The sequence below is a fragment of the Scyliorhinus torazame genome, chromosome 9, assembly GCF_047496885.1.
Source record: "Scyliorhinus torazame isolate Kashiwa2021f chromosome 9, sScyTor2.1, whole genome shotgun sequence".
In the NCBI taxonomy this organism is placed as follows: domain Eukaryota; kingdom Metazoa; phylum Chordata; class Chondrichthyes; order Carcharhiniformes; family Scyliorhinidae; genus Scyliorhinus; species Scyliorhinus torazame.
In genome coordinates this window covers 14,677,082-14,704,857 of record NC_092715.1, presented here as the reverse complement: position 1 = coordinate 14,704,857, position 27,776 = coordinate 14,677,082, and the positions used below count along the sequence as shown (strand labels likewise).

Here is a 27,776-nt window from a genome sequence, read left to right as displayed (position 1 = left end):
ACACACACACACATACAAATGCACACACACACAGACATTCATACACACACATACATACACACGCACACACACATACACACACACACATAGACATACATACACACACACATACATACATACACACACATACATACACACACGACAGACAAACACAGAGGGGAGAAGAGGAGGGTAAAATATTAAGTAAAAGTGACAATAGTCTTTGTTTCAGTTGGTAGTGTTGTGGCAGCGTCCTTCTCTTCAAGGTTTGCACTGTACATTCATGCAGATTCTGTGCACAGCTATGCTGCATTTCGTCTTTGAACCTCGGCTTTCAGTTCAAGATTTCTGTTTCCAGTCTGTCACGGTTTTCACTGTCAACTCATTCAGGTCTCTGCAGTTTCAGAAACACAGCAGTTTTTGTGGAGAACAAAAAGGGAGAAAGAGAGAGCAGATCCTTTACTCCAAGCGCCCAGGTCTCCAAATGATTCTCCCGGTTCTCTGAAAATCATCCCACTTGGGAAGGTTTCAATCACCGACTGTTACCGGGCAGGATCCGGCCTTTTGCCAATTCATTGGCCACCAGCTAACCAGTTGAACCAAATCCCTTCCATCTATCTCACTAAGTCTGAATTCTGCCATCTGAAGGCTAGCATAATGAACTCTTTTGTAACTTTTGAATTCCTCTGCTCGACTTAAGGATACTTTATAATAACAATGTCCATTAAGCATCCGTGGATCAAAACTATAACTGCAAAAGTAAAGACATAGGGGATAAAAAAGGAATCAACAGCAAGGACCCTTACGAGAGGAGAGAAAGTGAGAGCAGAAACACAGACCATCATTGGCCAACTGAAGACAGACAATGAATTTCAACAATGCCTTCATCCCAAGACTGAACCACTAGATACAGTTAGAAAGAGAGAGAGAGTGGAGTAGGGGGAAGGGAGAGAGAAACAGAGAACAAGAGAAAAGTGAAAGTGAATGAGAGAGGAAAATGAGCTCGTTGCGCACATTGAAATTGGCCGGTACGATGTTGTGGGCATCACAGAGACGTGGCTGCAAGGGGATCAGGGCTGGGATCTAAATATCCAAGGATATGTGTCCTATCGAAAGGACAGGCAGATGGGCAAAGGGGGCGGGGTTGCATTGTTAGTAAGGACTGAAGTTAAATCGATAGCAAGGAGCGATATAGGATCAGAAGGCACAGAATCTCTGTGGGTAGAGTTGAGGAATCACAAAGGTAAAAAGACCCTGATGGGAGTTATGTACAGGCCCCCTCGCAGTGGTCAGGATGTGGGGCAGAAAATTAATCAGGAGATAGAAAAGGCATGTAAAAAAGGCAACATTACAATAATCATGGGGACTTCAATATGCAGGTGGACTGGGAAAATCAGGCTGGTCGTGGATCCCAAGAAAAGGAATTTGTGGAATGTCTAAGAGATGTTTTTTTGGAGCAGTTTGTGACAGAGCCGACTAGGGAACATGCAATTCTGGATTTGGTGATGTGTAATGAGGTAGACTTGTTTAGAGAACTTAAGGTGAAGGAACCCTTGGGGAGCAGTGACCACAATATGATAGAATTTACCCTGCAGTTTGAGAGGGAGAAGCTGCAATCAGATGTAATGGTATTACAATTAAATAAGGCTAACTACAAAGACATTTATTTTGTAGATGGGGAAATGCTTCGGAAAGCAGAAGCACAAAAAAACTTGAAAATCCTTGTTCACGATTCTCTTAAGGTTAACGTGCAGGTTCAGTCAGCAGTTAGGAAGGCAAATGCAATGTTAGCATTCATGTCAAGAGGACTAGAATACAAGACCAGGAACGTATTTCTGAGGCTTTATAAGGCTCTGGTCAGACCCCATTTGGAATATTGTGTGCAGTTTTGGGCCCGTATCCAAGGAAGGATGTGCTGGCCTTGGAAAGGGTCCAGAGGAAGTTCACAAGAATGATCCCTGGAATGAAGAACCTGTCGTATGAGGAACGTTTGAGGACTCTGGGTCTGTACTCGTTGGAGTTTAGAAGGATGAGGGGGGATCTTATTGAAACTTACAGGATACTGCGAGGCCTGGATAGAGTGGAAGTGGAGAGGATGTTTCCACTTGTAGGAAAAACTAGAACCAGAGGACACCATCTCGGACTAAAGGGACGATCGTTTAAAACAGGGATGAGGAGGAATTTCTTCAGCCAGAGGGTGGTGAATCTGTGGAACTCTTTGCCGCAGAAGGCTGTGGAGACCAATTCACAGAGTGTCTTTAAGACAGAGATAGAGAGGTTCTTGATTAAAAGGGGATCAGGGGTTATGGGGAGAAGGCAGGAGAATGAGGATGAGAAAATATCAGCCATGATTGAATGGCGGAGCAGACTCGATGGGCCGAGTGGCCTAATTCTGCTCCTATGTTTTGTGGTCTATGGTCTTATGAGGGAGGAGCTGACCAGAGTCGATTGGTAAAGGAACCTAGCAGGGACGACAGTGGAACAGTAATGAAATGAAAATGAAAATCGCTTATTGTCACAAGTAGACTTCAAATGAAGTTACTGTGAAAAGCCCCTAGTCGCCACATTCCGGTGCCTGTTCGGGGAGGCTGTTACGGGAATTGAACCGTGCTGCTGGCCTGCCTTGGTCTGCTTTCAAAGCCAGCCCTGTGCAGGAGTTTTTGTAGGTTATTCGGGAGGCACAACAGAAATTCATCCCAAGGAGGAGGAAACATGCTAAGGGGAGGACGAGGCACCCATGGCTGACGAGGGAAGTCAAGGACAGTATAAAAGCAAGAGAAAAAGCATACAAAGTGGCGAGGATAAGTGGGAAGCCAGAGGATTGGGAATCATTTAAAAGCGAGCAGAGGACAACTAAAAAAGCAATAAGGGGGAGAGGAGATGAAGTACAAGTGCAAGCTAGCTAGTAATATAAAGGAAGATAGGAAGAGTTTTTTTCAATATATAAAAGATAAGAGAGAGGCAAAAATAGACATTGGACCACTGGGAAATGTGGCTGGAGAAGTAATAATAGGAAACAAAGAAATGGCAGAGGAACTGAATAGTTACTTTGCATCAGTCTTCACGGTGGAAGACACCAGTGGGATGTCAGAGCTCCAGGAGAACCAGGGGGCTGAGGTGAGTGCAGTGACCATCACTAAGGAGAAGGTTCTGGGGAAACTGAAAGGTCTGAAGGTGGATAAACCACCTGGACCGGATGGACTACACCCCAGGGTCCTAAAAGAGATAGCTGAGGAAATTGTGGAGGCATTAGTGATGATCTTTCAGGAATCACTGGAGGCAGGAAGGGTCCCAGAGGACTGTAAGGTAGCTAATGTAACACCGCTGTTTAAGAAGGGAGGGAGGCAGAAGACGGGAAATTATAGGCCGGTTAGCCTGACTTCGGTCATTGGTAAGATTTTAGAATCCGTTATTAAAGATGAGGTCGCGGAGTACTTGGAAGTGGGTGGTAAAATAGGACTGAGTCAGCACGGCTTCGTCAAGGGGAGGTCATGTCTGACAAATCTGTTAGAGTTCTTTGAGGAAGTAACAAGGAAGTTAGACAAAGGAGAACCAGTGGACGTGATTTATTTAGATTCCCAGAAGGCCTTTGACAAGATGCCGCATAGGAGACTGTTCAATAAGTTAAGAGACCATGGTGTTAAGGGTAAGATCCTGGCATGGATAGAGGATTGGCTGACTGGCAGAAGGCAGAGAGTGGGGATAAATGAGTCTTTTTCAGGATGGCAGCCGGAGACCAGTGGTGTGCCTCAGGGGTCGGTGCTGGGACCACAACTTTTCACAATATACATTAATGATCTGGAAGAAGGAACTGAAGGCACTGTTGCTACGTTTGCAGATGATACAAAGATCTGTAGAGGGACAGGTAGTATTGAGGAAGCAAGGGGGCTGCAGAAGGATTTGGACAGGCTAGGAGAGTGGGCACTGAAGTGGCAGGTGGAATACAATGTGTAAAAGTGTGAGGTTATGCACTTTGGAAGGAGAAATGTAGGCATAGACTATTTTCTAAATGGGGAAACGCTTAGGAAATCAGAAGCACAAAGGGACTTGGGAGTCCTTGTTCACGATTCTCTTAAGGTTAATGTGCAGGTTCAGTCGGCAGTTAGGAAGGCAAATGCAATGTTAGCATTCATGTCAAGAGGGCTAGAATACAAGACCAGGGATGTGCTTCTGAGGCTGTATAAGGCTCTGGTCAGACCCCATTTGGAGTATTGTGAGCAGTTTTGGGCCCCGTATCTCAGGAAAGTGTCCAGAGGAGGTTCACAAGAATGATCCCTGGAATGAAGAGCTTGTCGTATGAGGAACGGTTGAGGACTTTGGGTCTGTACTCGTTGGAGTTTAGAAAGATGAGGGGGGATCTTATTGAAACTTACAGGATACTGCGAGGCCTGGATAGAGTGGACGTGGAGAGGATGTTTCCACTTGTTGGAAAAACTAGAACCAGAGGACACCATCTCAGACTAAAGGGACGATCCTTTAAAACAGAGATGAGGAGGAATTTCTTCAGCCAGAGGGTGGTGAATCTGTGGAACTCTTTGCCGCAGAAGGCTGTGGAGGCCAAATCACTGAGTGTCTTTAAGACAGAGATCGATAGGTTCTTGATTAATAAGGGGATCAGGGGTTATGGGGAGAAGGCAGGAGAATGGGGATGAGAAAAAATCAGCCATGATTGAATGGCGGAGCAGACTCGATGGGCCGAGTGGCCGAATTCTGCTCCTATGTCTTATGGTCTTATGGTCTAAAACAGAATTAAGCGAGTGGGCCACATGAGTAGCTCACCTTCATCTCAGGGGACCTTGAGATTGAAATTGGTCTCGTTGACTAGCCGTGACCCTTGAATCAGATTAAATATGTTTAATACAGACTCAATATTTCACAGCGAGTTAGAGAACGTGCTCACACTTCATTGGACGCAGAGGTAGCGCACGTCTCTCACAGTCAATGTCGTGAGCAATCAGCATGCACCTCACTTCACTCACCCTCGCTTTACACATCCGAACGCTGACATCCCTGGATTTCAGAGGAAGTGACCACATAGAAAGTGGATGCATTGATTAGAATATTCCAAAATTCCCTGGATTCTGGAAAGCTCCCAGTGGATTGGGAAAAAGGCTAATGCAACACCTCTGTTTGAAAAAAGGGAGGAGGGCAGAAAGTGGGAAACTATAGCCCAGTTAGTTTAACATCGGGCATTGGGAAACTGTTGGAATCCATTATTAAGGGAGTAATGACAAGATATTTGCAAAGTCAAAATGCAATCCAGAGTCAGCATGGTTTACTGAAGGGTAAATCGTGTTTGACTAATTTTCTGGGGTTTTTTGAACATTTAACAAGCAAAGTGGATAATGGGATCGTGTAGATATAGTGGGCGTCATTCTCCGACCCCCCAGCGGGTCTGAGGATGGCCGTTGGCCGCCGTGAATTCCGCCCCCGCCACCCGCCGAAGTCTCCGAAGGGAGAAAAGTCGGCGGGGCGTTAATGGCGCCGCAGACGTCGGAGAATGGCACGGGTGGGCGCAAGGCAGCCGATTTTGGGCCTGCCGATATTCTCCCGTCCGGATGGGCCGAAGTCCCGTCGACGTGATCAAACCTCCTTTTCATCGGCGTGACCCGGTGCTCCAGGTTCACGCCGACCAGCGTGGAGGTGAGTGACGGCCTGGGGGGTTGGCCGCTGGGCAGGCGATGGAGTGGCCGCAGTCTGAATGTGTGGGGAGAGGTGTGTGTAGGGTTGTGTGTGTGTGTGTGCGGCAGGGGGGGTGGTTAGAGTGGGCTGGGCTCCGGGGGAGTGCCAGGAGGGGGGGTCCGTGCCGGGGAGGAGGATGGGGTCCGTGCCGGGGAGGAGGATGGGGTCTGTGCCGGGGAGGGAAGATGGGGGGTCCGTGCTGGGGAGGAGGATGGGGTCCGTGCCGGGGAGGAGGATGGGGTCCGTGCTGGGGAGGGGGTCCGTGCCGGGGAGGGAGTCCGTGCCGGGCAGGAGAATGGGGGGACGGGGTCCGTGCCGGGGAGGGGGATGGGGGGGTCCGTGCCGGGGAGGAGAATGGGGGGACGGGGTCCGTGCCGGGGAGGAGGATGGGTGGTCCGTGCCGGGGAGGAGGATGGGGGGGTCCGTGCCGGGGAGGAGGATGGGGGGGGGGTCCGTGCCGGGGAGGAGGATGGGGGGTCCGTGCTGGGGAGGAGGATGGGGGGTTCATGCCGGGGAGGAGGATGGGGGGACGGGGTCCGTGCCGGGGAGGAGGATCGGATCCGTGCCGGGGAGGAGGATGGGGTCCGTGCCGGGGAGGAGGATGGGGTCCGTGCCGGGGAGGGAGGATGGGGGGTCCGTGCTGGGGAGGAGGATCGGTTCCGTGCCGGGGAGGAGGATGGGGGGGTCCGTGCCGGGTAGGAGGATGGGGTCCGTGCCGGGGAGGAGGATGGGGTCCGTGCCGGGGAGGAGGATGGGGTCCGTGCCGGGGAAGGGGATGGGGTCCGTGCCGGGGAGGGGGATGGGGGGGTCCGTGCTGGGGAGGAGGATGGGGTCTGTGCCGGGGAGGGGGATGGGCGGGTCCGTGCCGGGGAGGAGGATGGGGGGGTTCATGCCGGGGAGGAGGATGGGTGGTCCGTGCCGGGGAGGAGGATGGGGGGGTCCGTGCTGGGGAGGAGGATGGGGGGGGTCCGTGCCGGGGAGGAGGATGGGGGGACGGGGTCCGTGCCGGGGAGGAGGATGGGGGGTCTGTGCCGGGGGGGAGGATGGGTGGTCCGTGCCGGGGAGGAGGATGGGGGGGTCCGTGCTGGGGAGGAGGATGGGGGGGGTCCGTGCCGGGGAGGAGGATGGGGGGACGGTGTCCTTGCCGGGGAGGAGGATGGGTGGTCCGTGCCGGGGAGGAGGATGGGGGGGTCCGTGCTGGGGAGGAGGATGGGGGGGGTCCGTGCCGGGGAGGAGGATGGGGGGACGGGGTCCGTGCCGGGGAGGAGGATGGGGGGTCTGTGCCGGGGAGTAGGATGGGGGGGTTCGTGCCGGGGGGGAGGATGGGTGGTCCGTGCCGGGGAGGAGGATGGGGGGGTCCGTGCTGGGGAGGAGGATGGGGGGGGTCCGTGCCGGGGAGGAGGATGGGGGGACGGTGTCCTTGCCGGGGAGGAGGATGGGGTCCGTGCCAGGGATGAGGATGGGGTCAGTGCCGGGGAGGAGGATGGGGGGGTCAGTGCCGGGGAGGAGGATGGGGGGTCCGTGCCGGGGAGGAGGATGGGGTCCGTGCCGGGGAGGAGGATGGGGGGGTCCGTGCCGGGGAGGATGATGGGGGGTCCGTGCCGGGGAGGAGGATGGGGGGGTCCGTGTCGGGGAGGAGGATGGGTGGGTCCGTGCCAGGGAGGAGGATGGGGGGTTCCGTGCCGGGGAAGAGGATGGGGTCTGTGCCGGGGAGGGGGATGGGGGGGTCCGTGCCGGGGAAGGTGATGGGGTCCGTGCCGGGGTGGAGGATGGGGGGATGGGGTCTGTGCCAGGGAGGGGGATGGGGGGTCCGTGCCGGGGAAGGTGATGGGGTCCGTGCCGGGGTGGAGGATGGGGGGATGGGGTCTGTGCCGGGGAGGGGGATGGGGGGGTCCGTGCCGGGGAAGGTGATGGGGTCCGTGCCGGGGTGGAGGATGGGGGGATGGGGTCCGTGCCGGGGAGGGGGATGGGGTCGGTGCCGGGGAGGAGGATGGGGTCCGTGCCGGGGAGGAGGTTGGGGGGACGGGGTCCGTGCCGGGGAGGAGGATGGGGGGACGGGGTCCGTGCTGGGAGGAGGATGGGGTCCGTGCCGGGGAGATGGGATGGGGGGACGGGGTCCGTGCTGGGGAGGAGGATGGGGTCCGTGCCGGGGAGGGGGATGGGGGGACGGGGTCCGTGCCGGGGAGCGGGATGGGGGGACGGGGTCCGTGCCGGGGAGGGGGATGGGGTCCGTGCCGGGGAGGATGGTGGGGTCTGTGCCGGGGAGGGAGGTTGGGGGGTCCGTGCTGGGAGGAGGATGGGGTCCGTGCTGGGGAGGAGGATGGGGTCCGTGCTGGGGAGGGGGTCCGTGCCGGGGAGGGGGTCCGTGCCGGGGAGGAGGATGGGGGGGTCCGTGCTGGGGAGGGGGATGGGGTCTGTGCCGGGGAGGAGGATGGGGTCCGTGCTGGGGAGGGGGATGGGGTCTGTGCCGGGGAGGGGGATGGGGGGGTCCGTGCCGGGGAGGAGGATGGGGGGACGGGGTCCGTGCCGGGGAGGAGGATGGGGTCCGTGCTGGGGAGGGGGTCCGTGCCGGGGAGGGGGTCCGTGCCGGGGAGGAGGATGGGGGGACGGTGTCCGTTCCGGGGAGGAGGATGGGGTCCGTGCCGGGGAGATGGGATGGGGGGACGGGTTCCGTGCTGGGGAGGAGGATGGGGTCCGTGCCGGGGAGGGGGATGGGGGGACGGGGTCCGTGCCGGGGAGCGGGATGGGGGGACGGGGTCCGTGCCGGGGAGGGGGATGGGGTCCGTGCCGGGGAGGATGGTGGGGTCTGTGCCGGGGAGGGAGGTTGGGGGGTCCGTGCTGGGAGGAGGATGGGGTCCGTGCTGGGGAGGAGGATGGGGTCCGTGCTGGGGAGGGGGTCCGTGCCGGGGAGGGGGTCCGTGCCGGGGAGGAGGATGGGGGGGTCCGTGCTGGGGAGGGGGATGGGGTCTGTGCCGGGGAGGAGGATGGGGTCCGTGCTGGGGAGGGGGATGGGGTCTGTGCCGGGGAGGGGGATGGGGGGGTCCGTGCCGGGGAGGAGGATGGGGGGACGGGGTCCGTGCCGGGGAGGAGGATGGGGTCCGTGCTGGGGAGGGGGTCCGTGCCGGGGAGGGGGTCCGTGCCGGGGAGGAGGATGGGGGGACGGTGTCCGTTCCGGGGAGGTGGATGGGGCGGTCCGTGCCTGGGAGGAGGATGCAGGGTCCGTGCCGGGGAGGAGGATGGGGGGGTCCGTGCTGGGGAGGGGGATGGGGTCTGTGCCGGGGAGGAGGATGGGGTCCGTGCTGGGGAGGGGGATGGGGTCTGTGCCGGGGAGGGGGATGGGGGGGTCCGTGCCGGGGAGGAGGATGGGGGGACGGGGTCCGTGCCGGGGAGGAGGATGGGGTGGTCCGTGCAGGGGAGGAGGATGGGGGGTCCGTGCCGGGGAGGAGGATGGGGGGGTCCGTGCCGGGGAGGAGGATGGGGGGACGGCGTCCGTGCCGTGGTGGGGGATGTCCATGCCAGGGAGGAGGATGGGGGTGTCCGTGCTGGGGAGGAGGTTGGGGTCCGTGCCGGGGAGGGAGGATGGGGGGTCCGTGCCGGGGAGTGGGTTGGGGTCCGTGACGGGGAGGAAGATGGGGTTCGTGCCGGGGAGGGGGATGGGGTCCGTGCCGGGGAGAGAGATGGGGGGGTCGGTGCTGGGGAGGAGGATGGGGTCCGTGCCGGGGAGGAGGATGGGGGACGGGGTCCGTGCCGTGGAGGAGAATGGGTGGACGGGGTCCGTGCCGGGGAGGGGGATGGGGGGGACGGGGTCCGTCCCGGGGAGGGGGATGCGGTCCGTGCCGGGGAGGGGGATGGGGTGTCCATGCCGGGGAGGAGGATGGGGGGGACGGGGTCCGTGCTGGGAGGAGGATGGGGTCCGTGCTGGGGAGGGTCCGTGCCAGGGAGGGGGTGGGGGGGTCCGTGCCGGGGAGGAGGATGGGGGGGTCCGTGTCGGGGAGGAGGATGGGTGGGTCCGTGCCAGGGAGGAGGATGGGGGGTTCCGTGCCGGGGAAGAGGATGGGGTCTGTGCCGGGGAGGGGGATGGGGGGTCCGTGCCGGGGAAGGTGATGGGGTCCATGCCGGGGTGGAGGATGGGGGGATGGGGTCTGTGCCAGGGAGGGGGATGGGGGGTCCGTGCCGGGGAGGGGGATGGGGGGGTCCGTGCCGGGGAAGGGGATGGGGTCCGTGCCGGGGAGGAGGATGGGGGGATGGGGTCTGTGCCAGGGAGGGGGATGAGGGGTCCGTGCCGGGGAGGAGGATGGGGGGGTCCGTGCCAGGGAGGAGGATGGGGGGACGGGGTCCGTGCCGGGGGGGAGGATGGGGGGTCCGTGCCGGGGAGGAGGATGGGGGGACCGGGTCCGTGCCGGGGAGGGGGATGGGGGGTCCGTGTCGGGGAGGAGGATGGGGGTGTCCATGCCGGGGAGGAGGATGGGGGGACGGGGTCCGTGCCGGGGACGAGGATGGGGGTACGGGGTCCGTGCCGGGGAGGGGGATGGCGGGTCCGTGCCGGGGAGGAGGATGGGGGGGTCCGTGCCGGGGAGGAGTATGGGGGGGTCCGTGCCAGGGAGGAGGATGGGAGGACGGGGTCCGTGCCGGGGAGGAGGATGGGGGGTCCGTGCCGGGGAGGAGGATGGGGGGCTCCGTGCCGGGGAGGAGGATGGGGGGCCCGTGCCGGGGAGGAGGATGGGGGGACGGGGTCCGTGCCGGGGAGGGGGATGGGGGGTCCGTGTCGGGGGGGAGGATGGGGGTGTCCATGCCGGGGAGAAGGATGGGGGGACGGGGTCTGTGCCGGGGAGGAGGATGGGGGTACGGGGTCCGTGCCGGGGAGGGGGATGGCGGCTCCGTGCCGGGGAGGAGTATGGGGGGGTCCGTGCCGGGGAAGAGGATGGGGGGACGGGGTCCGTGCCGGGGAGGAGGATGGGGTCCGTGCTGGGGAGGAGGATGGGTTCCGTGCCGGGGAGGGGATCCGTGCCGGGGAGGGGGATGGGGGGTCCGTGCCGGGGAGGAGGATGGGGGGACGGGGTCCGTGCCGGGGAGGAGGATGGGGGAACGGGGTCCGTGCCGGGGAGGGGGATGGGGGGGGTCCATGCCGGGGAGGAGGATGGGGGGTCCGTGCTGGGGAGGAGGATGGGTTCCGTGCCGGGGAGGGGATCCGTGCCGGGGAGGGGGTCCGTGCCGGGGAGGAGGATGGGGGGTCCGTGTCGGGGAGGAGGATGGGGGGTCCGTGCCGGGGAGGAGGATGGGGGGACGGGGTCCATGCCGGGGAGGAGGATGGGGGTACGGGGTCCGTGCCGGGGAGGGGGAGGGGGGGTCCGTGCCGGGGAGGAGGATGGGGGGGTCCGTGCCGGGGAGGAGGATGGGGGGACGGGGTCCGTGCCGGGGAGAAGGATGGGGGGTCCGTGCCGGGGAGGAGGATGGGGGGGTCCATGCCGGGGAGGAGGATTCTGGGACGGGGTCCGTGCCGGGCAGGGGGATGGGGGGGTCCGTGCCGGGGAGGAGGATGAGGTCCGTGCCGGGGAGGGGGTCCGTGCTGGGGAGGAGGATGGGGGGGTCCGTGCCGGGGAGGAGGATGAGGTCCGTGCCGGGGAGGGGGTCCGTGCTGGGGAGGAGGATGGGGGGGTCCGTGCCGGGGAGGAGGATGAGGTCCGTGCCGGGGAGGGGGTCCGTGCCGTGGAGGAGGATGGGGTCCGTGCCGGCGAGGAGGATGGGGTCCGTGCCGGGGAGAAGGATGGGGTCCGTGCCGGGGAGGTGGTCCGTGCCGGGGAGGGGGATGGGGGGGTCCGTGCCGGGGAGGAGGATGTGGGGACGGGGTCCGTGCCGGGGAGGAGGATGGGGGGACTGGGTCCGTGCCGGGGAGTGGAATGGGGGGGTCCGTGCCGGGGAGGGGGATGGGGGGTCCGTGCCGGGGAGGGGGATGCGTGCGCAAGTGAGTTGGTCCACCTGGCCAGGTGCCAGCCTCCAACAGTTGGACCCATGCGGTCCATGCCACCTGGCTGGGGGGAGGAGGGGATATGGGCAATGATGACATGTCGTCGTTCTCCCCCCCACCCACCAGTCCGTCATGGTTTCCGGTCAGCCAGCGATGTTGGCCGCCGTGGCGGCAGCCGCTAATGTCTATGTTGCCCTGGATGAGGAGGAGGAGGAGGAGCGTGCCAGAGAGGCGGCGCAGGCTGCCGCAGAGGGGCAGGCGGGAAACCGTGGCACACATCTGCCACCTGCTGGCACACCTGTCACCGCGTGGCACTGGCGGGGGACACCCTCTCCCCGTGTCCGTCAAGGTTACGGTGGCCCTGAACTTTTATGCAACGGGGTCATTCCAGGCACCGAGTGGGGACCTGTCCGGCATATCGCAGACATCGGTGCACCGGTGCATCCGGGCAGTGACAGGCGCCCTATATGCCATGGCGCACCGCTACATCCGCTTCCCTGTGGACCGGGCCAGCCAAGATGCCCGGGCCGTGGGCTTCTCTGCCGTGGCCGGGTTCCCCATGGTCCAGGGCGCGATCGATGGGATGCACATCGCTGTGCGGCCGCCTGCAGATAACAGGGCCGTGTTCACCAATAGGAAGGGGACCTATTCGATGAACATACAAGTGGTCTGCGACCACCGCATGATGATCCTGCACGTCTGCGCCCGTTACCCAGGCAGTGTACATGACTCATACGTGTTGTCGCGGTCATCCATCACCGGCATGTACGAGGGACGCCATCCCCGGCTGAGGGGCTGGTTGCTGGGCGACAGGGGCTACCCATTGCGATCGTGGCTGATGACGCCTATACGGAGGCCACGCAATGAGGCGGCGAACCGCTACAATGATGCCCATGTAGCGACAAGGGGAGTGATCGAGAGGTGCTTTGGCGTGCTGAAGATGCGTTTCAGGTGCCTGGACCTCTCTGGGGGCGCCCTCCAGTATCGGTCAGATAGGGTCGGCCGCATCATTGTGGTGTGCTGCGTCCTGCACAACATAGCCCAGCAGAGGGGCGATGTGCCGCAGGCAGAGGAGGGTGGAGTGGAGGAGCAGCAGGAAGAGGTGCAGTCCTCCCCAGATGAGGAGGATGGGGGCAATGGTCAGGGCAGACGGGATAGACACAGGCGGGTGGCTGTCCACCGTTACCGGCTGGCCCAGCGGGCACGGGACAGGCTGATAGCCGCCCGCTTCACTGACTAGATGGGCGTGGGAATCGGGTAGTATGGCCACAGACCGCACACCATGGCAACAGCCGACCACCCACACCCCCCACCCATCCACCCACCCAGCACCCTCACCCCCCTCCCCAACCCCACCCACCCCACCTGTATGCACACCACCCCCCCCATTGCCGATCCACCTGCGGCACAACGGCCGGGCTCACACAGTTGCCGGTGGACGCGTGTCTATCGCAGGCCATGGAGGATGATGACAACCCGCCCTGCGATGAGCTCCTGGCTCCACATCGTTGGACTATGTCTGACCCATGGCCACAGTACCACCATCCACCCGGACCATCCCTGCATGCGGCCCAGACGGTACAGCAGAACTGGAGGTGGACTCCTGTGATTCCTGCCCTCTGACACTGGATCCCTTTGGCGGCCGTTTCCTGGGGCGTCCTGGCCTAGATGGGCCAGGCTGCGGCCCGGGCGACTGGGATGGCGAGCTGCCAGCCTGTCCTGCCCGTTGCCCACCCGATGCACCTGGGACGGAAGGGGGGGGAGTCCGAGGTGTCGCGGTGTTCCGGGACCTCCCCTACAGGGGGACCCGGGACGGACAACAGCACCTCCCCCTCCCTCGGGGTGCCCGATGGCCCCCAGGCCTCTACATGGGTGGGGGATGCGAACGGACTGGCCATCCGACGCCCCCCCGACATCTGGCGCTGCCAGTCCTGGAGGCCCGTGCTGGTATCGACAGGGGTCTGCAGGTTTGCTGCCATGGAGCTCAGGGGATTGGCAAACCCTGTCTGTGACTGTGCGACCCCGGCTCGCACATGGCCAATGGCGCCGATGCCCTCAGCGATTGCCTGCTGAGACTGGGCTATGGCCTGCTGAGACTGGGCCATGGCCTGCTGAGACTGGGCCATGGCCTGCAGAGACTGGGCCATGGCCTGCTGAGACTGGGCTATGGCCTGCTGAGACTGGGCCATGGCCTGCTGAGACTGGGCCATGGCCTGCTGAGACTGGGCCATGGCCTGCAGAGACTGGGCCATGGCCTGCTGAGACTGGGCCATGGCCTGCAGAGACTGGGCTATGGACTGCTGAGACTGGGCCATGGCGTTGAGCGCCTCTGCCATCTGGCGCTGGCACTGGCTCATGGCCTCCTGTGAGAGGGCAGCCATTTCCTGGGCCACAGACGCCGCCTGCACGGAAAGCCCCAGGCCTCGCAAACCGTTCCCCATGTCTGACACCGTCGCACCCATTGCCTCCACCGCGGACGCCACCCGTGCGGTGTCGGCCTGGGTGGCACGTATGACCGGCACCACTCCCAGCTCCTGGACGCGGGTGGACTCCTCCACCTGCGACTGCAGCCGCCGCAAGCTGGCCGTCACCCTCTTCGCTCGGTGGTTGCATCGGATCTATGGGTGGTGTGGAAACTCCAGGAACCCGGGATCCATCTGGGCGGCAGATGTTCGCTTGGGCTGGGCTGCCCTCCGACCGCCCGGCCCCTCTGCTGCTCCTACCTCCACCTGCTGTACCAGGACGGCTGTGTTGTGCGCACCAGTGAGTGTACCAGACGCCTCATCACTAAAGTGCCCAACCGAGGTGAGTGTTTCTGCGATGGTGGAGGGTGTTGGTGACAGCAGTGGCGTTGTGTCGTGCTCTTCGCCCCACTCTGAGTCCATGGCACTTTGGGGTGGGGGTTCGTCTCCACCCATCCACTCTGAGTCACTGTCCGGTATTTCGTCTTCCTGGGTAGGGATGTCCCGGGTAGGGGTGTCCCGGGTAGGGGTGTCCTGGGTAGTGGTGTTCTGGGTAGTGGTGTCCTGGCTCGGATGTGACGGGGGCCTGTGGCTGCCCCTCTCGTCGCTGGGTGGCACACGCCTGCGTCATCGCACCCGCACGAGATGGGGGCGTCGTCTCCCTGTTGCTCCAGGTCTCTCCGTCTCCCGTGGTCTCCAAAGGACATTCTGCGGGCGTCGCATGCCGGAGGGTCCAGGTCTCTCCGACTCTCGTGGTGTGCGAGGGGCATCTTGCGGGTGTCGCATGCCGGAGGGTCCGGGTCTCTCCGTCTCCCGTGGCCTCCGAGGGGCATCCTGCGGGCGTCGCATGCCGGAGGGTCCAGGTCTCTCCGACTCTCGTGGTGTGCGAGGGGCATCCTGCGGGTGTCGCATGCCGGAGGGTTCAGGTCTCTCCGTCTCCCGTGGCCTCCGATGGGCATCCTGCAGGCGGTCTGCATCTGCGGGAATGGGTGCCTGGACGTTTGCTCCTGCGATACACAATGAAGCATGCATGGTTAGACACGCAGGCAGTGATCAGGTGATATGGGGGAGGGGGATATAGGGGAGGGGGGATATGGGGGAGGGGGGATATGGGGACGGGCTGTCGGTGGCTCACTTGCTAGTACGCCCCCGACCTCTGCATCAGCAACCTCCCGGTCGTCAGGTCCGCCAGCCAGTTCCAGGGCCCTTTCCTCGTGTACGGTCAGTGGCCTCACATCAGCGGGCCCTCCTCCAGTCCTCACATGCTCCCTATTGTTGTGTGCGCGCTTCTCCTGGGGGGGTGGTGGCAGGGGTAAAAGGCAACAGTGTTAGGCAGGTATATGAATGCACACCATCGGTTGCGCGTGTATTGCAGAGGTTAAGGTTAGGGCTGGATTCACTTGGGGATATGGGGGCTATGGGGGAGGGGGGATATGGGGGATATGGGGGAGGGGGGATATGGGGGAGGGGGGATATGGGGGAAGGGGATATGCGGAGGGGGGATATGGGGGAGGGGGGATATGGGGGAGGGGGGATATGGGGAGGGGGATATGGGGGAGGGGGGATATGGGGAAGGGGGGATATGGGGGATATGGGGGAGGGGGGATATGGGGGAGGGGGATATGGGGAGGGGGATATGGGGGTTATGGGGTGTAGCGCACAATGACTTACGAGAGAGACGAATAGAGATGAAGTCGATGAGGCTTTATTAAGCGTGACTTGTTCCCCGCAGTTCAGCAACAGACTGGAGCGGCGGGGAGAAGCCCAGGTTCTTATACTCCGCCTTCAGGGCGGAGCTAGGGGTCAACAGCCAACCAGGAGGACCAATCCTCCCGGGAAGGGGGCGGTCGCGGGGTGCACCGGTGGCAGGGAGGGGGTGATCGGTGTCGGGGGGGGTGTGCGTGTTGCCGGCGGGCGCCAGGTCCCGCAGGGAGACCGTGTCCTGTCGGCCGTCGGGGTACGCCACGTAGGCGTACTGCGGGTTTGCGTGGAGGAGATGAACCCTCTCGACCAACGGGTCCGACTTGTGCGCCCGCACATGTTTCCGGAGCAAGATGGGTCCTGGGTCCGCCAGCCAGGTCGGCAGCGACGTTCCGGAGGAGGACTTCCTGGGGAAGACAAGGAGGCGCTCGTGAGGCGTTTGGTTAGTGGTGGTACACAGCAGCGACCGGATGGAGTGGAGAGCGTCCGGGAGGACCTCCTGCCACCGTGAAACTGGGAGATCTCTGGACCGTAGGGCCAGTAGGACGGTCTTCCAGACCGTGCCGTTCTCCCTCTCTACTTGCCCGTTCCCCCGGGGGTTGTAGCCGGTCGTCCTGCTCGAGGCTATACCCTTGCTGAGCAGGAACTGGCGCAGCTCGTCACTCATGAAGGAGGACCCCCTGTCGCTATGGATATATGCGGGGCAACCGTACAGTGTGAATATGGTGCTAAGGGCTTTCATGACTGTGGCCGCTGTCATGTCAGGGCAGGGGATGGCGAAAGGGAAACGGGAGTACACGTCCACCACGTTCAGGAAGTATGTGTTGCGGTCGGTGGAGGGGAGGGGCCCTTTGAAATCCAGACTGAGGCGTTCAAAGGGGCGGGAAGCCTTGATCAGGTGCGCTCTATCCGGCCTGAAAAAGTGCGGTTTGCACTCTGCGCAGATGTGGCAGTCCCTTGTGACTGTACGGACCTCCTCCACAGAGTAGGGTAGGTTGCGGGACTTTATAAAATGGTAGAACCGAGTGACCCCCGGGTGGCAGAGGTCCTCGTGGAGGGCTTGGAGACGGTCTATTTGTGTGTTGGCACATGTGCCGCGGGATAGGGCATCGGACGGCTCGTTCAGCTTTCCGGGACGGTACAAGATCTCGTAGTTGAAGGTAGAGAGCTCGATCCTCCACCTTAAGATCTTGTTCATTTTAATTTTGCCCCGCTGTGCATTATCGAACATGAAGGCTACCGACCGTTGGTCAGTGAGGAGAGTGAATCTCCTGCCGGCCAGGTAATGCCTCCAATGTCGCACAGCTTCCACTATGGCTTGGGCTTCCTTTTCCACTGAGGAGTGGCGGATTTCTGAGGCGTGGAGGGTTCGGGAGAAGAAGGCCACGGGTCTGCCCGCTTGGTTAAGGGTGGCCGCTAGAGCTACGTCGGAGGCGGCGCTCTCGACCTGGAAGGGGAGGGACTCGTCGATGGCGCGCATCGTGGCCTTTGCAATATCCGCTTTTATGCGGCTGAAGGCCTGGCGAGCCTCTGTCGACAGGGGGAAGGTAGTGGTCTGTATTAGCGGGCGGGCCTTGTCTGCATACTGGGGGACCCACTGGGCGTAATATGAAAAGAACCCCAGGCAGCGTTTCAGGGCTTTGGAGCAGTGGGGGAGGGGAAATTCCATGAGGGGGCGCATGCGTTCGGGGTCGGGGCCTATTATCCCATTGCGCACTATGTATCCCAGGATGGCCAGCCGGTTTGTGCTAAAGACGCACTTTTCCTCGTTGTATGTGAGGTTCAAGGCGTTAGCGGTCTGGAGGAATTTTTGGAGGTTGGCGTTGTGGTCCTGCTGATCGTGGCCGCAGATGGTTACGTTGTTGAGATACGGGAACATGGCCTGCAACCCGTGTTGATCAACCATTCGGTCCATCTCCCGTTGGAAGACCGAGACCCCGTTTGTGACGCCAAATGGGACCCTTAGGAAATGGTATAATCGCCCGTCTGCCTCGAAGGCTGTGTACTTGCGGTCACCTGGGCGGATGGGGAGCTGGTGGTAGGCGGACTTCAGGTCCACGGTGGAGAAGACTTTATATTGGGCAATCCGATTGACCATGTCGGATATGCGGGGGAGAGGGTACGCATCTAGCTGTGTGTACCTGTTGATGGTCTGGCTATAGTCTATGACCATCCTTTGCTTCTCCCCGGTCTTTACTACTACCACCTGTGCTCTCCAGGGACTATTGCTGGCCTGGATTATGGCTTCCTTCATCAAACGCTGGACTTCGGACCGAATAAATATCCGGTCCTGGGCGCTGTACCATCTGCTCCTAGTGGCGACGGGCTTGCAATCCGGGGTGAGGTCTGCAAACAAGGATGGCGGTTCAACTTTGAGAGTTGCGAGGCCGCAGATAGTGAGTGGGGGTGTTGGGCCGCTGAATTGAAACGTTAGGCTCTGCAGGTTGCACTGGAAGTCTAATCCCAGTAATGTGGGCGAGCAGAGTTAGGGAAGGACGTAGAGCCTGTAGTTTTTAAACTCCCTCCCTTGCACCGTTAGGGTCACTATGCAGAACCCTTTGATCTCTACGGAGTGGGGTCCTGCAGCTAGGGAAATATTTTGCGTACTGGGATGGATGGTCAAAAAACAGCGTCTTACCGTGTCGGGGTGGATGAAGCTTTCGGTGCTCCCGGAGTCGATCAGGCATGGCGTCTCGTATCCGTTGATCAGCACCGTTGTTGTAGTCGTCTGGAGCGTCCGGGGACGTGCTTGATCCAGCGTCACCGAAGCCAGTCGTGGTCGTAGTGTCTCAGCGTCTTCTTCGGACCCCGTGGAGCCGTCGATGCTGGGGTCCTTTGTTGTCATCCAAGATGGCGGCGTCCATGAATCGCACGCGGCCGGGGGTGGACAAAATGGCCGCCCCCACGGATCGCACGTGGTCAGGGTGGACAAAATGGCCGCCCCCATGCATCGCACATGGCTGGGGGGTCTCAAAATGGCGCCGCCCGCGGGTCGCACATGGGGCGCTGGGGGGGGTTGGGGAGCGTTTGGGATGCGCTGGGCTCTTTCTTCTCCGGGGACAGCGACGACCCCCCGGGACCGGCACACAGCCGCGAAATGGCCCTTTTTGCCGCAGCTCTTGCAGATCGCTGCGCGGGCCGGACAGCGCTGCCGGGGGTGTCTCGCCTGCCCGCAGAAATAGCAGCGGGCCCCCCCGGGATGATCTGGCGTCTTAACCGCGCAAGCCTGTGAGGGAGGGGGGGGGGTTTGTCGCGACGGGGGTCCACAGAGCCCAAGGGGCTGCCGCGCGGTCGGGGCCGTAGGCGCGGGCATTTTGTGAGGCCACATCTAGGGAAGCTGCAATGGCCCGTGCCTCTGAGAGTCCTAGCGACTTTTTCTAAAAGTCTTTGGCGGATTTGGGGAGAGTTCATACCTGCCACAAACGCATCGCGAATTAACATGTCCGTGTGTTCAGTCGCGTTTACCGGCGGGCAGCTGCAGCCCCGTCCCAAAATTAGCAGCGCGGCGTAGAACTCCTCTCACGATTTTCCGGGACTTTGCCGTCTCGTTGCGAGTTGGTAGCGCGCGTAGACCTGGTTCACGGGGCGAACGTAGATGCTCTTCAGTGCTGCGAGCGTCGTCGGGAAATCCTCTGCGACTTCTATGAGAGGGTAAATTTCCGGGCTTACCCTTGAGTGCAGGACCTGCAGTTTTTGGTCTTCTGTGATCCGGCCGAAGGCCGTTCGGAGGTAGCCTTCGAAACAAGCTTGCCAGTGTTTAAAAACTGCTGCCGAGTTCACTGCGTGGGGGCTGATCCGCAGGCATTCCGGGGCAATCCTGAGCTCCATAGTCCTTTAAGTCACGCTTAATAAATTGTAGCGCACAATGACTTACGAGAGAGACGAATAGAGATGAAGTCGATGAGGCTTTATTCAGCATGACTTGTTCCCCGCAGTTCAGCAACAGACTGGAGCGGTGGGGAGAAACCCGGGTTCTTATACTCCGCCTTCAGGGCGGAGCTAGGGGTCAACAGCCAACCAGGACCCGGGATCTGTCAGCCAATAGCATCACGGCTTCACAGTCCCACATGACCCCTAATACATACTACCACATGGGGGAGGGGTGATATGGGGAGGGGGGATATGGGGAGGGGGGAATATGGGGGATATGGGGGAGGGGGGATATGGGGAGGGGGATATGGGGGAGGGGGGATATGGGGGAGGGGGGATATGGGGGAGGGGGATATGGGGGAGGGGGATATGGGGGAGGGGATATGGGGATATGGGGAGGGGGGATATGGGGAGGGGGGATATGGGGGAGGGGGGATATGGGGGAGGGGAGATATGGGGAAGGGGAATATGGGGGATATGGGGAGGGGGGATATGGGGGATATGGGGGAGGGGGGATATGGGGAGGGGGATATGGGGGAGGGGGGATATGGGCGATATTGGGGAGGGAGAATATGGGGGAGGGGGGATATGGGGGAGGGGGGATATGGGGGAGGGGAGATATGGGGGAGGGGGGATATGGGGAGGGGATATGGGGAGGGGTATATGGGGGAGGGGGGATATGGGGAGGGGATATGGGGAGGGGTATATGGGGGAGGGGGGATATGGGGGATGTGGGGGAGGGGGGATATGGGGGAGGGTGATATGGGGGAGGGGATATGGGGAGGGGGGATATGGGGAGGGGGATATGGGGAGGGGGAATTTGGGGAGGGGGGATATGGGGGAGGGGGTATGGGGGATATGGGAGAGGGGGATATGGGGAGGGGGGATATGGGGGAGGGGGGATATGGGGGAGGGGAATATGGGGGATGGGGGGGTATGGGGGAGGGGGATATGGGGGACGGGGATATGGGGGTGGGGGATATGGGGAGGGGGGATATGGGGGATATGGGGTGGGGGGATATGGGGGAGGGGGGATATGGGGGAGGGGGGATATGGGGGAGGGGGGATATGGGGGAAGGGGGATATGGGGGAGGGGGATATGGGGAGGGGGGATATGGGGAGGGGGGATATGGGGCAGGGGGGATATGGGGGAGGGGGGATATGGGGGAGGGGGGATATGGGGGAGGAGGGATATGGGGAGGGGGGATATGGGGGAGGGGGGATATGGGGGATATGGGGAGGGGGGATATGGGGGATATGGGGAGGGGGGATATGGGGGAGGGGGGATATGGATATCGGGCAGGGGGGGTGAGGCTCACCCTGCCTGCTCTGACGAGGTCGTTCACCTTCTTGTGGCACTGGGTGCCTGTCCGTGGTGTCAGGGCCGCAGCGGTGACGGCCTCTGCCACCTCCCTCCACAGACGCCGGCTGTGGCGTGGGGCAACTCTGCGGCCGTGCCCGGGATACAGGGCCTCCCTCCTCTGCTCCACCGCGTCCAGGAGCGCCTGCACATCGCGTGACTCGAACCTCGGGGCTGAGCGACGGCCAGCCATCCAGTCGGGTGTTGCGGTCGGGTGGGGGGGAGCAGCGCGCCCTTATGAGCCGTCACGCCATGCGGCGCGTATGACGCTGCACGGCGTGAACCACATGAGCAAACGCGGATCCCATCACGTCGCTGCTAGCCCATTTCGGGCCGGAGACTTCGCGACGTTTTTGGCAGCGTGATGCAGGTCGGATTTGCGCCGTTTTTTGCGCCGCTTGGCGGACTTTGCGCCGATAACAGAGAATTTCGCCCAGTATATCTGAAATTAAAAATGAAAATCGCTGATTGTCACAAGTAGGCTTCAAATGAAGTTACTGTGAAAAGCCCCTAGTCGCCACATTCCGGCGCCTGTTCGGGGAGGCTGGTACGGGCATTGAACCTCGCTGCTGGCCTGCCTTGGTCTGCTTTCAGAGCCAAGCTAAATCAGCCCCACGGACTTCCAGAAGGCATTTCATAAGGTGCCACGCAAAAGATCAATACAGGGTTGAGGTTAACATCAGCTTGGTTAGAGGATTGGCTAACTAACAGAAAGTAAAGAGTGGGGTATATGTGTATTTTGCTGTTTGGCAAGCTGTAACGAGTGGGTGCCACAGGGTTTGGTCCTCGGGGACCCAATTATTTACAATATATATATATCAGTGACTTGGATGCCGGGTTAGAAGGTATAATAGGCAAATTTTCAGATAACACAAAAATAGGTGAAAACGCAAATTGCAATGATCTGATAGAATTCTTCACCGAGATGGAAAGTGATGTTGATGATTCTGACACTCGGGTCCTGAATCCAAATAAAAGAAGCTGCGATGGTATGAGGTGTGAGTTGGCTACAATGGATGAGGAAACGCTACTTAAAGGGATGACGGTGGACAGGCAATGGCAAACATTCAAAGAGCACATGGGGGAACTGCAACAATTGCTGTTGCTCAGAAGGGAAGGGGGGAGAGGAGCAGAGCATTAGTAATTGGGGACTCGATAGTCAGGGGCACAGATAGGAGATTTTGTGGGAGCGTGAGAGACTCACGTTTGGTATGTTGCCTCCCAGGTGCAAGGGTACGTGATGTCTCGGATCGTGTTTTCCGGGTCCTTAGGGGGAGGGGGAGCAGCCCCAAATCGTGGTCCACATTGGCACTGACGACATAGGTAGGAAAGGGGACAAGGATGTCAGGCAGGCTTTCAGGGAGCTAGGATGGAACCTCAGAACCACAACAAACAGAGTTGTTATCTCTGGGTTGTTGCCCGTGCCACGTGATAATGAGCTGAGGAATAGGGAGAGAGAGCAATTAAACACGTGGCTACAGGGATGGTGCAGGCGGGAGGGATTCAGATTTCTGGATAACTGGGGCTCTTTCTGGGGAAGGTGGGACCTCTACAGACAGGATGGTCTACATCTGAACCTGAGGGGCACAAATATCCTGGGGGGGAGATTTGTTAGTGCTCTCTGGGGGGGCTTAAACTAATGCAGCAGGGGCATGGGAACCTGGATTGTAGTTTTAGGGTACGGGAGAATGAGAGTATAGAGGTCAGGAGCACAGATTTGACGTCACAGGAGGGGGCCAGTGTTCAGGTAGGTGGTTTGAAGTGTGTCTACTTCAATGCCAGGAGTATACGAAATAAGGTAGGGGAACTAGCAGCATGGGTTGGTACCTGGGACTTCGATGTTGTGGCCATTTCGGAGACATGGATAGAGCAGGGACAGGAATGGATGTTGCAGGTTCCGGGGTTTAGGTGTTTTAGTAAGCTCAGAGAAGGAGGCAAAAGAGGGGGAGGTGTGGCGCTGCTAGTCAAGAGCAGTATTACGGTGGCGGAGAGGATGCTAGATGGGGACTCATCTTCCAAGGTAGTATGGGCTGAGGTTAGAAACAGGAAAGGAGAGGTCACCCTGTTGGGAGTTTTCTATAGGCCTCCAAATAGTTCTAGGGATGTAGAGGAAAGGATGGCGAGGATGATCCTGGATAAGAGCGAAAGTAACAGGGTAGTTATTATGGGAGACTTTAACTTTCCAAATATTGACTGGAAAAGATATAGTTCGAGTACATTAGGTGGGTCGTTTTTTGTACAGTGTGTGCAGGAGGGTTTCCTGACACAATATGTTGACAGGCCAACAAGAGGCGAGGCCACGTTGGATTTGGTTTTGGGTAATGAAACTGGCCAGGTGTTAGATTTGGAGGTAGGAGAGCACTTTGGGGACAGTGACCACAATTCGGTGATGTAATCGCTAGTGATGGAAAGGGATAAGTATACACCGCAGGGCAAGAGTTATAGCTGGGGGAAGGGCAATTATGATGCCATTAGACGTGACTTGGGGGGGATAGGTTGGAGAAGTAGACTGCAAGTGTTGGGCACACTGGATAAGTGGAGCTTGTTCAAGGATCAGCTACTGCGTGTTCTTGATAAGTACGTACCGGTCAGGCAGGGAGGAAGGCGTCGAGCGAGGGAACCGTGGTTTACCAAAGAAGTGGAATCTCTTGTTAAGAGGAAGAAGGAGGCCTATGTGAAGATGAGGTGTGAAGTTTCAGTTGGGGCGATGGATAGTTACAAGGTAGTGAGGAAGGATGTAAAGAGAGAGCTAAGACGAGCAAGGAGGGGACATGAGAAGTATTTGGCAGGTAGGATCAAGGACAACCCAAAAGCTTTCTATAGGTATGTCAGGAATAAGCGAATGACTAGGGAAAGAGTAGGACCAGTCAAGGACAGGAATGGGAAGTTGTGTGTGGAGTCTGAAGAGATAGGCGAGATACTAAATGAATATTTTTCGTCAGTATTCACTCAGGAAAAAGATAATGCTGTGGAGGAGAATGCTGAGACCCAGGCTAATAGATTAGATGGCATTGAGGTACGTAGGGAAGAGGTGTTGGCAATTCTGGACAGGCTGAACATAGATAAGTCCCCGGGGCCTGATGGGATTTATCCTCAGATTCTCTGGGAGGCCAGGGAAGAGATTGCTGGACCATTGGCTTTGATTTTTATGTCATCATTGGCTACAGGAATAGTGCCAGAGGACTGGAGGATAGCAAATGTGGTCCCTTTGTTCAAAAAGGGGAGCAGAGACAACCCCGGCAACTATAGACCGGTGAGCCTCACGTCTGTAGTGGGTAAAGTCTTGGAGGGGATTATAAGAGACAAGATTTATAATCATCTAGATAGGAATAATATGATCAGGGATAGTCAGCATGGCTTTGTAAAGGGTAGGTCATGCCTCACAAACCTTATCGAGTTCTTTGAGAAGGTGACTGAACAGGTAGATGAGGGTAGAGCAGTTGATGTGGTGTATATGGATTTCAGCAAAGCGTTTGATAAGGTTCCCCACGGTAGGCTATTGCAGAAAATACGGAGGCTGGGGATTCAGGGTGATTTAGAGATGTGGATCAGAAATTGGCTAGCTGAAAGAAAACAGAGGGTGGTTGATGGGAAATGTTCAGAATGGAGTTCAGTTACAAGTGGAGTACCACAAGGATCTGTTCTGGGACCGTTGCTGTTTGTCATTTTTATCAATGACCTAGAGGAAGGCGCAGAAGGGTGGGTGAGTAAATTTGCAGACGACACTAAAGTCGGTGGTGTTGTCGACAGTGAGGAAGGATGTAGCAGGTTACAGAGGGACATAGATAAGCTGCAGAGCTGGGCTGAGAGGTGGCAAATGGAGTTTAATGTAGAGAAGTGTGAGGTGATTCACTTTGGAAGGAATAACAGGAATGCGGAATATTTGGCTAATGGTAAAGTTCTTGGAAGTGTGGATGAGCAGAGGGATCTAGGTGTCCATGTACATAGATCCCTGAAAGTTGCCACCCAGGTTGATAGGGTTGTGAAGAAGGCCTATGGAGTGTTGGCCTTTATTGTTAGAGGAATTGAGTTCCGGAGTCAGGAGCTCATGTTGCAGCTGTACAAAACTCTGGTACGGCCGCATTTGGAGTATTGCGTCCAGTTCTGGTCACCGCATTTTTGGAAGGACGTGGAGGCTTTGGAGCGGGTGCAGAGGAGATTTACCAGGATGTTGCCTGGTATGGAGGGAAAATCTTATGAGGAAAGGCTGATCGACTTGAGGTTGTTTTCGTTGGAGAGAAGAAGGTTAAGAGGAGACTTAATAGAGGCATACAAAATGATCAAGGTGTTAGATAGGGTGGACAGTGAGAGCCTTCTCCCGCGGATGGAAATGGCTGGCACGAGGGGACATAACTTTAAACTGAGGGGTAATAGATATAGGACAGAGGTCAGAGGTAGGTTCTTTACGCAAAGAGTGGTGAGGCCGTGGAATGCCCTACCTGCTACAGTAGTGAACTCGCCAACATTGAGGGCATTTAAAAGTTTATTGGATAAGCATATGGATGATAATGGCATAGTGTAGGTTAGATGGCTTTTGTTTCGGTGCAACATCGTGGGCCGAAGGGCCTGTACTGCGCTGTATCGTTCTATGTTCTATATGTTCTAATTCTTTCTTCCTGTCTGGCCTAAAAATAAAATGAAAAACAAGAAAAACGACGGGCCTTTGGAATTCAGCAAGAGAGGACAAAGGGATTGATTTTGAAGGGGAAAATAAAGTACGAGAGTAAGCTCTTGAGGAACATAAAAACTGACTTCAAATTTTCTGTAGGTGCGTGAAGAGAAAAAAATTGAAGATGAGTCTCAGGTCACTTACAGTCAGAAACAGGGGACGTATAATGGGAAACAAACAAATGGCTGAGCAACTGAATACATACTTTGGTTCTGGTCTTCACAAAGGAGGACACAATTAACGTACCAGAAATATTGGGGAACGCAGGGTTTAGTGAGAGGGAGGAACTGAAGGGGATCAGTATTAGCAGAGCTGGGGAAACTGATGGGATTGAAGGCGCATAAATCCCCAGGGCCTGAGAATCTTACATCCCAGAGTACTTAAGGAAGTGGCTGCAGAAATAGTTGATGCATTGGTGGTCATCTTCCAGGATTCTATAGACGTTGGGACAGTTCCTGCAGATTGGAGGGGGCTGGTTTAGCACACTGGGCTAAACAGCTGGCTTGTAATGCAAAACAAGGCAGCAGCACGGGTTCAATTCCCGTACCGGCCTCCCCAAGCAGGTGCCAGAATGTGGCGACTAGGGGCTTTTCACAGTAACTTCATTGAAGCCTACTTGTGACAATAAGCTATTATTATTATTATTAATGTAACCCCACTATTTAAAAAGGGAGGCAGAGAAAAAACAAGGAATGATAGAACAGTCAGCCTGATGTCGGTAGTCGGTAAATTGCTAGAATCCATCATCAAAGGTTTTATAGCAGTGGCAGGATTGGTCAGTCAGCATGGATTTACGAAAGGGAAATCATGCTTGACAAACCTATTGGAATTCTTCGAGGATGTAACTAGTAGAGTTGATGAGGGGGAGCCAGTGGATGTGGTGTATTTGGACTTTCGGAAGGCTTTCGACAAAGTCCCGCATAAGAGATTAGTGTGTAAAATTAAAGCACATGGGATTGGGGGGAGTGTATTGAGGAGGATAGAAAACTGGTTGGCAGACAGGAAACAAAGAGTAGGAATTAACAGGCCTTTTTCAAATTGGCAGTGACTAGTGGGGTACGGCAGGGATTGGTGCTCGGGCCCCAGCTATTCACTATATATATTAATGATTTAGATGAGGGAACAAAATGTAATATCCTTGAATTTGCAAATGACACAAAACTGGGTGGGAGGGTGAGCTGTGAGGAGGATGCAGAGATCCTTCAGTGTGATTTGGACAAGTTGAGTCAGTGGGAAAATGCATGGCACATGCAGTGTAATGTGGTAGCGTTTGATAGCAGTTGGTAGCAAATACAGGAAGGCAGATCATCTGAATGGCTATAGATTGAGAGAGCGGAATGTGCAATGAGACCTGGGTGTCCTTATGCACCAGTCACTGAAGGTAAGCAGGCAGGTGCAGCAGGCAGCAAAGGAGGCAAATGGTATGTTGTCCTTCACAGTGAGAGGATTCGAGTACAGGAACAGGGATGTCTTGCTGCAATAATACAGGATGAGGTCACACCTGGAGTATTGTGGGCAGTTTTGATCTGCTTATCTGAGGAAGGATGTTCTTGCTATGGAGGGAGTGCAGCGAAGGTTTACCAGACTGATTCCTGGGATGGCGGGACTGACGTACGAGGAGAGATTGAGTCGGTTAGGATTGTATTCGCTGGAGTTCAGTAGAATGAGGGGGGATCTCATAGAAACCTATAAAATTCCAACAGGACTGGACAGGGTAGATGCAGAAAGGATGTTCCTGATGGTGGGTGTGTCCAGAACCAGGGGTCACAGTCTGAGGATACGGGGTAGACCATTTAGGACGGAGATGAGGAGAAATTTCTTCACCCAGAGAGTGGTTGGCCTGTGGAGTTCGCTACCACGGGAAATAGTTCAGGGCAAAACATGTGGGCGGGTTCTTCATCCCGCTTCACCCCCGGGACTCTCCAACTCACCGGCCGGCCAATGGAGTTTTCCATTGTGGGCAGCCCCACGCCGTCGGGGAATTCCTGGGCTGCCGGCGCGACGGAGAATCCCGACAGCAGGAGAATCCCAACAGCAGGAGAATCCAGCCCGGTATGTTTTCAAGAAGCAGTTGAATATAGCACTTAG

The 27,776-nt window shown here is 58.3% G+C and overlaps 1 protein-coding gene across 3 annotated transcripts in view; it reads right to left on the bottom strand.

The window, feature by feature from the left end:
- The window catches only part of c9 (complement component 9), a 132,857-nt gene that overhangs the window by 4,147 nt on the left and 100,934 nt on the right, over positions 1-27,776 (bottom strand). Inside the window, exon 12 of one of the 3 annotated variants that reach the window (XM_072515615.1) lies at positions 1-373. This exon is cut by the window's left edge and continues 3,185 nt beyond it. The exons of the other annotated variants lie outside the window; for them this stretch is intronic. The gene's annotated coding sequence lies outside the window, so the exon portion shown is untranslated. The remainder of the gene's footprint in view (positions 374-27,776) is intronic. 3 annotated transcript variants of the gene reach the window in all.